The 12,110-nt window shown below is 43.2% G+C and overlaps 1 long non-coding RNA gene across 2 annotated transcripts; it reads right to left on the reverse strand.

Annotated features, from left to right (window-relative positions):
- Window positions 1-320: 320 nt before the first annotated feature.
- Window positions 321-7,510, reverse strand: LOC136012588 (uncharacterized). 2 transcript variants are annotated; one of them, XR_010611838.1, is made up of 4 exons: window positions 7,421-7,510; window positions 3,662-4,040; window positions 1,270-1,526; window positions 321-654 (listed from the first exon to the last, which is right to left on the reverse strand). It is a non-coding gene; the product is annotated as an uncharacterized LOC136012588 (long non-coding RNA). The 2 variants fall into 2 exon arrangements; XR_010611837.1 differs by lacking the exon at window positions 321-654 and having other exon boundaries at window positions 801-1,526.
- Between the last annotated feature and the right edge of the window lie 4,600 nt (window positions 7,511-12,110).

A 12,110-nucleotide genomic window follows, 5' to 3' on the forward strand; every position in this document is an offset into this window, starting at 1 on the left:
CCTACCCATGGCAGGGGGTTGGAACTATACTAGTTTTAAGGTCCCTAACAATCCAAACCATTCTATGATTCTATGACAAGTGACTGTGCTAAAATAAGGGAGCAGTGACAGATCAGATCATTGGTTTTCCTTGGAAAAATATTGGAAATTCAGTTTGCAGAATCATAGTCTAGAAGTACACATCAAACAAATTCAGCTCTTCTGGTGACAAAATTCAAGTAGCAGGACATTCTGAATCAGGCCTTTTCCTGGGCTATACCTGAAATAAAGCGCTTTTAAGCCTCTTGTAATAGGGAGAAATATGAAAGATTATTCTCTGTCAACAAAGGCTAGAAACAAAACACTGCAAGCACAGTGCAGATGGTTAAGTAAGAGTTTCTCATGTGATGCGGTCTTATGTAAAAGTGTCCTCCTCTGTCCTCCAGCATCAACAGGAAACAGTTGCGTGTCCTTCAGCATGGCTTGAAAATACATTTTAATTATACTATCCTGTGTTGGTGCTTTTAGATTTAAATCACATGCAAAGCTGAGTGCTCTGTGATGATTAGGAGAATTTTCCTTTGAGTCTGTAGGTTCACTTCACTCCAGAACAGGAAGCTGGTTTATTTACTTGCTTAATACAGCATCAGCATGATGAGCAGGATAGCTTTCTAGCTGCAAATGAAAAGGTTTGGAGATTAGCACTTTCCCCTGATGGATGTTATGGCTCATATAGCAAAGAGCCCTGAATGGAAATGCTGGAGATGTTTCAGACCTTAAAACTGTAAAACTGTGTGTTAACTCAGATGAGTCTCGTATTTTATTACTACAGATAAAACATACAATTCAATTAAACATGCACCTATAAAATGTAAGGTTCAGTTAACTCTCAGCTTTATTATAATACAACCTACATAGGTAACTAATGGTAATGTTATGTAAAGAATGAATAGCTTTTCAAGTCATAAAACACCTTGGAGCTATGTTGTTTTCTCAGTTTAGAACAGCTCCAATTTCGAGCTCAGTTTCTGCTCACATCGTCACTTAACCCTTCATCTTCTATGTTCTTCCTCACTTGTCTATACAGTGTATCTTTTGACAATGTAATAGATCAATTACCACAGCTGTTTTCTGTATCGTAGATTTAAGACAGTTTCAAACTGTATTCATCCAAATCCAGGGCTGAATTTTAAATAGGGAGACACAGTATTTAGAAGAATGCATATACACCATTACAGTCGGAACATCAGAGCAGCAGACAGTGTAAGTAAATTTGCATACACTTTTTACCTGAGTGCATATTTGAAAGTCCAAGGAATTAAGTCACAGGACATTATTTTCTTATGTGTAACCAGATGCCTCAGGGATTCATCTTTTACTTTAGTACCCACTGATTTATTTTATATCAACAAGTCTGAGTAGGGTGCTTTTCATCCTGATGCTGATGTGACTTTTAACTTCTGTTGTCAAAATAAAATCTAAAGCATTGCTGCTGTGCAAATATATATTCGTATCCACTTCGCAAGGTCAAGAGATCCAGTCTTCAGCTAGGATAAAGAGAATAAAATGAAAATGTTACACTTGTTTTGCATTAAAATCAGTGGATAAGCCATCCAAGATCTTACACCAAGTACCTCAGTTACCCTGCTGAACGAGAGAAGTGTCCAGTACTTCATCTCTATAGTGACTCATGGATGGTGGCAAATGCCCTGTGGAGGTGGTTGCAGCAATGGAAGCAGAGCAACTGGCAACGCAGAGGTAAACCCATCTGGGCTGCTGCACTGTGGCAAGATATCGCTCCCTGGGTGCAGAACCTGGTGGTGAAGGTACACCATGGAGATGCACATGTACCCAAGAGTCGGGCCACTGAGGAACACCAGAACAACCAACAAGTGGATAAAGCTGCTAAGATTGAAGTGGCTCAGATGGACTTAGATTGGCAACATAAAGGTGAATTATTTTTGGCCCGGTGGGCCCATGACACTTCAGGCCATCAGGGCAAAGATGTAACATATAGATGGGCCCGTGACCAAAGGGTGGACTTAACAATGGACACTGTTGCCCAGGTTATTCATGAGTGTGAAACATGTGCTGCAATTAAACAAGCCAAACGGTTAAAGCCTCTCTGGTATGGAGGACGATGGCTGAAGTACAAATACGGGGAGGCCTGGCAGATTGACTATATCACACTCCCACCAACCCACCAAGGCAAGCGCCATGTTCTTACCATGGTGGAAGCAACCACTGGATGGCTGGAAACATACACTGTGCCCCACGCCACTGCCCGGAACACTGTCCTGGGCCTTGAGAAACAGATTTTGTGGTGACACGGCACCCCAGAGAGAACTGAGTCAGACAGTGGGCCTCATTTCCGGAATAACCTTATAGATACTTGGGCCAAAGAGCATGGCATTGAGTGGGTATATCACATCCCTTACCATGCACCTGCCTCTGGGAAAATGGAACGGTACAATGGGCTGTTAAAAACCAATGGGTGGGGGAACTTTCAAGCATTGGGATACACACTTACCAAAGGCCACCTGGTTGGTTAACACCAGAGGATCTGCCAACAGAGCTGGCCCAGCCCAGTCAGAACTTTTACATATTGTAGAGGGGGACAAAGTTCCTGTGGTGCACATGAAGAATTTGCTGGGGAAGACAGTCTGGGTTATTCCTGCTTCAGGTAAAGGCAAACCCACTCATGGGATTGCTTTTGCTCAGGGACCCGGATATACTTGGTGGGTAATGCGGGAAGATGGGGAAGTCCAATGTATACCTCAAGGGGATTTGATTTTAGGGTAAAACAGTCAATTAATGCAATTGTATGCTGTTGCCTGCTGTGTAATACTTTTATAGCCCATCAACTAGATGTCTTCAGGTCACCAGCGACTGGCCCTGACTTCCCTCCTACCGTCATCCCAACAAAGAATTAACTTTGCCAAAACCATATGAGCTCAGCAGTGACCCGACAAGTTCTGTGGTATCATCAGCAAGCAACAATCCAACACTGCATGCCATCTCTCCTGCCCTGAAAGACTGTTACAAGAGATGGAGCCTGACATCATGGACCGAATGGACTCAGCAGCTTTACAGGGATGCGTTCATGCACTAAGGAATGATATCTCTCTCTTTGTATGTGTGCGTGTGTGTATATATATATATATATATATGAGATAAGAGTGATGGTGTATTGAAAAGTGTGGGATCTGAGCATGACGTGAATGGTATGGAATAAGGGGTGGATACTCTCCTGGGTTCAGCTGTAGCAGTCATTTTTCTCCTTCTTAGTAGCCGGTGCAGTGCTGTGGTTTTGACTTTCAGCCTGAGAACAGTGCTGATAACACCGATGTTTTTAGTTGCTGCTCAGTAATGTTTAGTCTGACCATGGACTTTATGAGCCTCATGCTCTGCCAGGGAGGAGGGGAAGCCAGGAGGAAGCAGAGACAGGACACCTGACCCAAACTAGCCAAAGAGGCATTCCATACCACAGCACGTCATGCCTACTATATAAACTGGGGGCAGTTACCTGGGAGGGCGAGATCACTTCTCAGGTGAGGATGGGTATCGGTCGGTGGGTGGTGAGCGGTTGTATTCTCTTCCCTTGTTATTTCCCTTGTCATTATTATTATTGGTGGTAGCAATAGTGATTTGTGTTATACCTTAGTTACTAGACTGTTCTTACCTCAACCTGTAGGAGTTACGTTCTTTCAGTTCTCCTCCCTATCCCTCTGGGAGCAGGGGGAGGAAGAAGCGGGAAGTGAGAGCGTGGCTGTGTGGTTCTGAGTTACTGGCTGGACTTGAAATACGACATGCAGGTATTATACATTTAGAGTACCTTTCTTGAAAACAAGATGCATTTCTGTCCCAAAGACATTGGTGTTGGTTTTTTTTTGTTGAGACAGCCTTAGAATATCCCCTTTTCAGATGCTTATTCTTCAGCCATTTCTTCTCAGAAGAGTAATATTTCAACTTCAATAAATAATATTGGAGTGATTTTTTTGACAAAACAAGTTAGCTCAAATTCTTCCAAGTTCAGCTGGGCATACTAACCACCATGTTTTCTGTAAAACAGGAACAAAACAAAAGCAACTCATTTCCTTGAGGCAGTGAGTAGTACATTGGATGACAAGAGCAATTTCTGCTGTACAGCCTTTTGTCTGATTCTGCATGCTTCCTTTGTGTGTTTGGTAGGCAGCATCTCTGAAGCACACCTTTCTTCCTTCACTTCTCTTATCAGTGCTTTCCCCCTCATGCCTGGCTGGTTTGCAGAAACCCTCAGCAGAGGATCAGCTAAGAGCTACAGGTGCTAAGGACAGCAGAAACAGAAAGTTTAGGTAACACAACACAGAAATACCAGGCTTTGGGAGAGTAGAGCAAGGGCAGTTGGAGAACATGGTGCCCTGTCTCTCTGGGGTTTGGGGTAGTACCCCTCCCACAGCTTTCTTGCTCAGAGCAAGTCAGGGAACTCCACACTGCACATCACTATGGAGCACCAGCGTAACACCAGGGGCCTTAGTACCCAGAGCAAAGCTCAGCGGAGGTCTTTACATTCCCTTCAGAAGAGTTACTGCTGTCCAAACACATGCATGGTATGAATCCTCTCCTGCTCCGCTTGGAGCTCACACCCTGAGAGCTGGTGTCATCCTCACACCCCTGACTTCGTAATTTTTTTTTTGGTTTAGGGAAGTTATTCTGACATGTGGTAAGGTTGCCTAAAGTTATGCCTCTCACTTTGTGTCACGCAGAAGTGAGCCACAGTAGAGACCTAAGGCAGTTATGGAACTGGCTCTTTGTCCAGATTTAATAAGTATAATTACAACATCATTCATGCCTTTGGCTTCTAGGCATTCGTTTGTTTCTTGCTGGTTTACAACATTTTTTGCCAGTGGAATAATATGGGTTGACTCAAAGGATAGCTCATGAAATAACACTTTTCTGCAGCCCCTCAGATTTCCAGTTAATGAACATATTTAAGTCAATCAGAAGTAGACTTAATACAGTTTACATGAAAAGACAGAGATTACTGCATTAGTGAGAAGATTTTAATTGGCATTTGATAGATGTTAAAGGAAACACATTCCAAGGCTATACTGACTGCATTATTTTTTCTATCCTTTAGTAAGATCAGTTGTCAGATTATCTGCCTTGTGACAACAATAAAAATCTGGAGCTTTACAATATGGGAATTCATCATTCCTTAACAGTTACCCAGAAGGCACATCAGAATCTTTCCCCAATGAAATTCATCGGCCAATTTCAAAAGTCACATCTAGAACCATAAAGAAATTAAAAATCTCCAAACTTTTGTTATAAACTGAGAAAAGTGTCATGAAAATTTCCACTGAGTTTGGGTAGTGGAAAAAAATGTGACCACAAAACCAGCTTTCTGTCTGTGTTTTGTAAATGTTTAATTCCAAACTTGTGAGAACACCTGTTATTGATTTATTTTCCCTATGGTGTGCCTTCCAAACCAGCCATCCATACACAAGCACAGGGTTAGGGAAACAACTGTAGTATTGGATAAAAATAAGTGTTTTCCTTGCTCTCTGCTTCCTGTTCCTCACCTGGCCCTCTCTATCTGCTGCTTTCCTAGCAGCACAGGTGACGGGGGAATTAAAATCAGCTGGAATGAAGGGCAGATAGATTTTTCCACCCAAACAGAAAACAATTTGTTAGAATGATCCCAAAGGAGAAAAGAAATCCATGTGAAAAGCAATGTCTTCTCCCTCAGTGTTCCACATGGAGAAACAACATTTTCAGCCAATTCAGTCCTAGCACATTTGCATGTATATATTTAGAAACAGGCACAACATTTGGTCTCCTGCTGCCGCCTGCTCTCCAGAGCTTCAGGTTTAGGTTAGAGAGGTAGTAAGGAACAACACTTAGGAACAGGTAGCACCTGCAATGATCATAACCATTTATTTAAGGAAGAGGGAACATTTTATGCTGTGGTTAAACGGGACGGCAGAATTTGTACTCCTAAATTTGGCTCATGCTTTTGTTTGGATGTCAGTATTATTCTGAAATTATTCAGTTTTACCACAATTTGGTGGTTCATTTCTATAATTGTGGTTTGAAAATTAAAGACACACACTTGTTTTCATAGGAGCCCAAAGGCTAACACCGAAGCCTCCTCCAAATCTTCATGCTTTTAGAATAGGGGCAAACTTGCTCTTATCTGTGTGGCGCCCAGTGAACACAGTTTCTGCCCATCCTTACTGACGGGACATCTGACTAATGTTTTTTATTTATTTTACAAAGAACAAACTAAATCCTCTTTTCTTTTGGACAGAACCTAACCAGAAAGAAAGTGATTTTATATTTTATGAAAGCTCTAGCACAAAGCTCACAAAATTCGCCATAAAAATGCCTTCTTGGTGCTTTCATCCTGAGCTCAACAGCTCTGTGTTTGTACTAGAATTTTCTGAGGTTTTTTCCACTGTGAGCTTCTTGCTCAATTCTCTTATATGCAGAAGGACAACCAGGATACTGCTTGAAGGCAACCGTTTTCAACAAGACTTCCTCAAACAGTTATAGAGGACCTAATGAGGTCATACTCAAAGAACTGCATCTGTCCCTGCTGTGCCTTTGAGATATACATTGGGCGCTTCATAAACATTTGCATGAAGAGGCAGGCCACAAGTGTGGTATTATAAAATCATTTACTGGAAGTGTCTGAGGATATAAAGCCTTTCTAGCACCATCTCTTGCATTTGCTCCATAACAGAGATGTGCAAAAGCTAGGTTTATTTTCATTGAACAGTGAGAGAAGCAAAAGGTTACATGCACATATAGTTCAGATAAATTTTCAGATCTTTAGATCTTTGCTTTACAGGAATTAGAATCTTCCACAGTACATTTCATCTCATTCAAAACATGCAGCTTGATTCCGTTTGAATTCCTAGACTGACAGGGATGGTCCCCCTCACTCTGTATTACCCGGAAGCACAGGGTTAGAGCATTCAGAGAGAAATTAAAGGCTCTGGAGGCAAAGGCAGCACTACTATTACTTTCAGATTTGTGAGTTTACCTCCTCAGTTTTCCATTTCTACCCCTCCTTCATCCTGCCCCAAGCAAACTATTTTGATTTGGCTATAACACACAGCTCATTTGGGATAACAAAACCCAGGTATTTCACCAGACTTATTCCTTACTCGAAAACATTCAGCACCTTGTGGAGAGTGATGTGCCAAGAGGGGCCTCCTTGTCAGACTCTGCATGGAATGCTTAATGCAGAAGTAAAAATATTAAATGCCCTGATTTTATGGCTGCAGGTCAGCTTAAAGATTAGGAGATGGCAAATTCAACATATGCCTCAGTTTGTATTCCCAATACTGGCTAGAGCAAAATAAAAATAGGAAGCAGCAGAGAAAGAAACAGCACAAATTTATGCACATGGGAAGAACTGCAATCCCATGCCCAGGGAGGGCAGGAGCCTTACGCTTTTAAGGAGGTTCACAACAGTTTTGATGACTCCAGTTCCGACAGGAGTTTCCCCCAGGAGCTCAGCACAGTCTTTCTGGAAACAGTCTGCACGGGAAGGGCAAATGCTGCCTGCAGGGCTGTTGGGCAGCTCCACCTTCACTGTTTCTAAACATCCCTCCCCAGGGTACCCCTGCCTGCACTTCCTCATTCCTGTTTGTCACCCGGGCTGAACAGAAAACAGATGTAGCAGCTCCAGGCTTCCCCCTGGCAGCCTGGGTCTCCTCATCACCCCACAGTGTGGCAGGGGCAGAGGTGTCCATCCTGCTCGGATAATGATATGGGACCCCAACATGCAGTTGCAGCACGGTCCAACAACCCCAGGGCTGTGCTGTGCTGGAGCAGAAACCACGGTTACCTCAGGGGTAGACTCAGGAGAGGCTTTCCTGGTCCTGCCTGACATCCTTTCTGACCCCCATCCTGAAGAGATACAAGGCTTTAAATGGCTATGAGCCAGCACTTGGGGACCACAGTCTGGGCAAAGGCAAGAGCAGGGACCCCAGGAACCAGGTCTCTGCTTGGAGACACTCAAGCCAAGGTAGCCTTTAATAATTTAACAGAACAGCAAAGATGTTATCAGAGCTATCTGTCTAAATCCATCATTCCCTGCTTTCTGCTCTTTGGGTGTGTATCCAAGTATACATCACACTACCAGTAACCACAAAGCAATTACTTTCTGGCCATCAATATTAGCAACACACCTCCATGTAACAGCACTTATCTCTTGTCTGTGAGACATCTCAAATGATTACATTCCTAGAATGCTTTGCCAAGTAAATCTATGAAATAGATGATGTCCTGGCTAAGGGTTTCTAGATGAGAAACACTGACCTTTGTTATTTTTCATGGAAAATGTATGGCAGACCTAGTCTGAAAACTTAAGTCCTGTGGCTATGCTACAAGGCAGCAGTTTTGAATTGGAGTGCTGGCAATAAATAGAAAGTTACCTCCAAGGTCTGAGCAGCAGCTATACTATTGTAAAAGCAAGTTTCAATTCACTAAAACAAAATTTTGAGTAGAAAAGTAAATTTTGCAGCTGCTAACAAGCATTGATTTTTCCAGAAGTTTTTCTTGGGTTGAGAATTAAAAAGCACTTAAGAACAAAAGTCAACAGTCACATTTTTCTTAATTTTATGTATCAGTGCCTTTATATAAATGACTTATATGAAATTAATTCTTTCGCTCTTTCCATAGAACGGCTTGGGTTGGAAAGGACCTTAAAACTCATCTCATTCCAACCCTCTGCCACTGGAAGGGACATCTTCCACTAGAAAAGGTTGCTCAATGCCCCATCCAACCTGCCCTTGAACACTGCCAGGGATGGGGCAGCTACAGCTTCTCTAGGAAATCTGTGCCAGCGCCTCACCACCCTCTTCCAGTATGAAACCATTACCCCTTATCCTGTCCCTACCTGCCCTTGTAAAAAGTCCCTCTTCAGCTTCCTTGTAGGCCCCTTTTAGTCACCGGAAGCTGCTCTAAGGTCTCCCTGGAGCCTTCTTTTCTCCAGGCTGAACCAGCCCAACTCTCTCAGCCTGTCTTCACAGGAGAGGTGCTCCAGCCCTTGGAGCATCTTTGTGGCCTCCTCTGGGCTCACTCAAACAGGTCCACTTCCCTCTTGTGTTTGGGGCCCCAGAGCTGAAAGCAGCACTGCAGGTGCGGTCTCACAAGAGCAGAGGGGCAGGATCACCTCCCTCGACCTGCTGGCCACACTGCTTTTGATGGAGATTTTTTTCAGTTCCTCCTAGTTACGTGCCAACATCCCAGAAACATACTTCTCCCTTTACCGTCTCACGTGATGCTGAACAAGTGTCCACAACAAAATAACTCTAAGAGCAGTTTCAGGGTTGTTTTGCTTGCAAGCTTCTTCCAGAATCCTCCATTGTCCCTTTTTAACTACATTTCTAAGCTTTATAAAAACAAAACACTGAGGATACTAAATCTTTACCAGACTACCTGTAGGAAAACACCAATAATATATAGTATACATGACAAATACTTGGTACATCTGAGCACAAAGCCACTCCTGCTGCAAGCACTCATCAGCTTTCGCTGACAATATCAACATGGGGATTATCAAATCCAAAAGCTTATTTGGGCCCCTGGAAAGTATTTTGCCAAAAGACGTTAAGGCAGTTCTGGGCTCTAATGGTTAAAACAGATTTAACCATGTCGTAAATCCCTTGCAGCACACTGTACTGACCACAGAGCAGGGACAATGAATGCCAACAAGACAAAATACAAAGTGAAATAACATTTACCTTTTTGGGTTTTTTTTCTGAATAGTATTGTGAAATTTAAGAGGATTCTTACTCAGAAGACTGAGGAGAATGTACTGCCCATGGGTTATAATCAGGGCCCCATGGTAATCATGGTATTTATTAGGATGTGGTAAAGAAACCATCCTCAAGCCCATGAAAACAATACCCATGTATAATACAAAACAGGAATATTACCAGCTGGTAAGTTGTAAGGTAGTAGCAATTAAACAAACACATGTAGGAGAAAAGTCTACTCACTGGGTCAAACGCATTACTGATAGAACTTTATTAAGATCAACTGAGCCTTACCATGAATGGAACAGTTTAACAGAAATTATGAGGAAAAATTAGGCGCCTTTTTTTTTTTTTTTTTTTTAAACCAAAGGGGTTTTGGCTCTCCAAAGTAACGAATAAGCTGTTTTAGAGTGAGAAAAGCTTATTCTTTTTTTATTGAATGAATAGGAAACAGATTAATTCTGGGAGCTGGTCACAATATAACCTCCTTGTTTATGCTTCACAGACCCTGCGTCCAAAGGATCCTTGATGAGCTCTTGTTAAGCAGCTTCTCCACTCCAGTGTAATCCATGATCAAAACTAAACAGAGGTGTTTGCTTGCAGTCTAGCTGCACTGAAGGTACTCTGCTAGAAATCACCTTCCTAACGTAAAACATTATAATCCATAATGCATCATTTCAGTAATGTGATCATGAGTTAGTGATTGTCGTGAAAGGACAATCCTCCACAAGTGATCATGAGTTACATCATAATAATTCTATGCCCAACATCTGAAAACTTAGGTCATGAGAAAATAAAAATGAAGTCAGAGAGGGAGAAGTTGAGCAGCTACTCAGACTCTCTTTTCTTAAAGCAAAACCAAACAGCTTCATGAATGCTGGAAAGATGTAGCATAAAAATGCTATTGTATGACTTGTCATTGTATGATGCTCATCACAAGTATGAATAATTTCTTAATAAGCAGTGAGAAATCAGAGCAATACTAGTAAGAATCCAACAGCAGCACCAACCATAAAATTTCTGTACCTTGCATGGCATACAATTCAGCAGAACAAACAAATTCTGATGTATACAGTCCTTAAAGCTACTATATCTCAACCCATCTGCTAGTGCGAGAGCATAGAATAGTTAGGGTTGGAAAGGACCTTAAGATCATCTAGTTCCACCCCCCCTGCCATGGGCAGGGACACCTCCCACTAAACCGTGTCACCCAAGGCTTTGTCCAACCTGGCCTTGAACACCGCCAAGGATGGAGCATTCACAGCTTCCCTAGGCAACCCATTCCTGTGCCTCACCACCCTTACAGTAAAGAACTTCTTCCTTACATCCAATATAAATTTTCACAGAATCACAGAATCCCAAGGGTTGGAAGGGACCTCAAAAGATCATCTAGTCCAACCCCCCTGCAAGAGCAGGGTAACCTACAGTACATCACACAGGAACTTGTCCAGGCGGGCCTTGAATATCTCCAGTGTAGGAGACTCCACAACCCCCCTGGGCAACCTGTTCCAGTGCTCTGTCACTCTTACAGTAAAGAAGTTCTTCCTGATGTTAACGTGGAACTTCCTATGTTCCAGTTTACACGCATTGCCCCTTGTCCTATCACTGGATATCACTAAAAAAAGCCTAGCTCCATCATCCTGACACCCACCCTTTACATATTTGTAAACATTGATGAGGTCACCCCTCAGTCTCCTCCAAGCTAAAGAGACCCAGCTCCCTCAGCCTCTCCTCATAAGGGAGATGTTCCACTCCCTTAATCATCTTTGTGGCTCTGCGCTGGACTCCTTCAAGCAATTCCCTGTCTTTCTTGAACAGAGGGGCCCAGAACTGGACGCAATATTCCAGATGCGGCCTCACCAAGGCTGAGTAGAGGGGGAGGAGAACCTCTCTTGACCTACTAACCACTCCCTTTCTAATGCACCCTAAGATGCCATTTGCCTTCTTGGCCACAAGAGCACATTGCTGGCTCATGGTCATCCTCCTATCCACCAGGACCCCCAGGTCCCTTTCCCCTTCGCTACTTTCCAGCAGGTCAACCCCCAACCTGTACTGGTACATGGGGTTGTTCTTCCCCAGATGCAAGACTCTACACTTGCCCTTGTTAAATTTCATCAAGTTTCTCCCCGCCCAACTCTCCAGCCTGTCCAGGTCTCGCTGAATGGCAGCACAGTCCTCTGGTGTGTCAGCCACTCCTCCCAGTTTTGTGTCATCAGCAAACTTGCTGAGGGTGCACTCAGTTCCCTCATCCAGGTCATTGATGAAAATATTAAACAGCACCGGTCCCAGCACCGACCCCTGAGGGACTCCACTAGTCACAGACCTCCCGCTAGATTCTGCGCCATTGGCCACAACTCTCTGCCTTCTTCCTTTCAA

This window comes from Lathamus discolor, chromosome 4 (assembly GCF_037157495.1).
Source record: "Lathamus discolor isolate bLatDis1 chromosome 4, bLatDis1.hap1, whole genome shotgun sequence".
In the NCBI taxonomy this organism is placed as follows: Eukaryota; Metazoa; Chordata; class Aves; order Psittaciformes; family Psittacidae; genus Lathamus; species Lathamus discolor.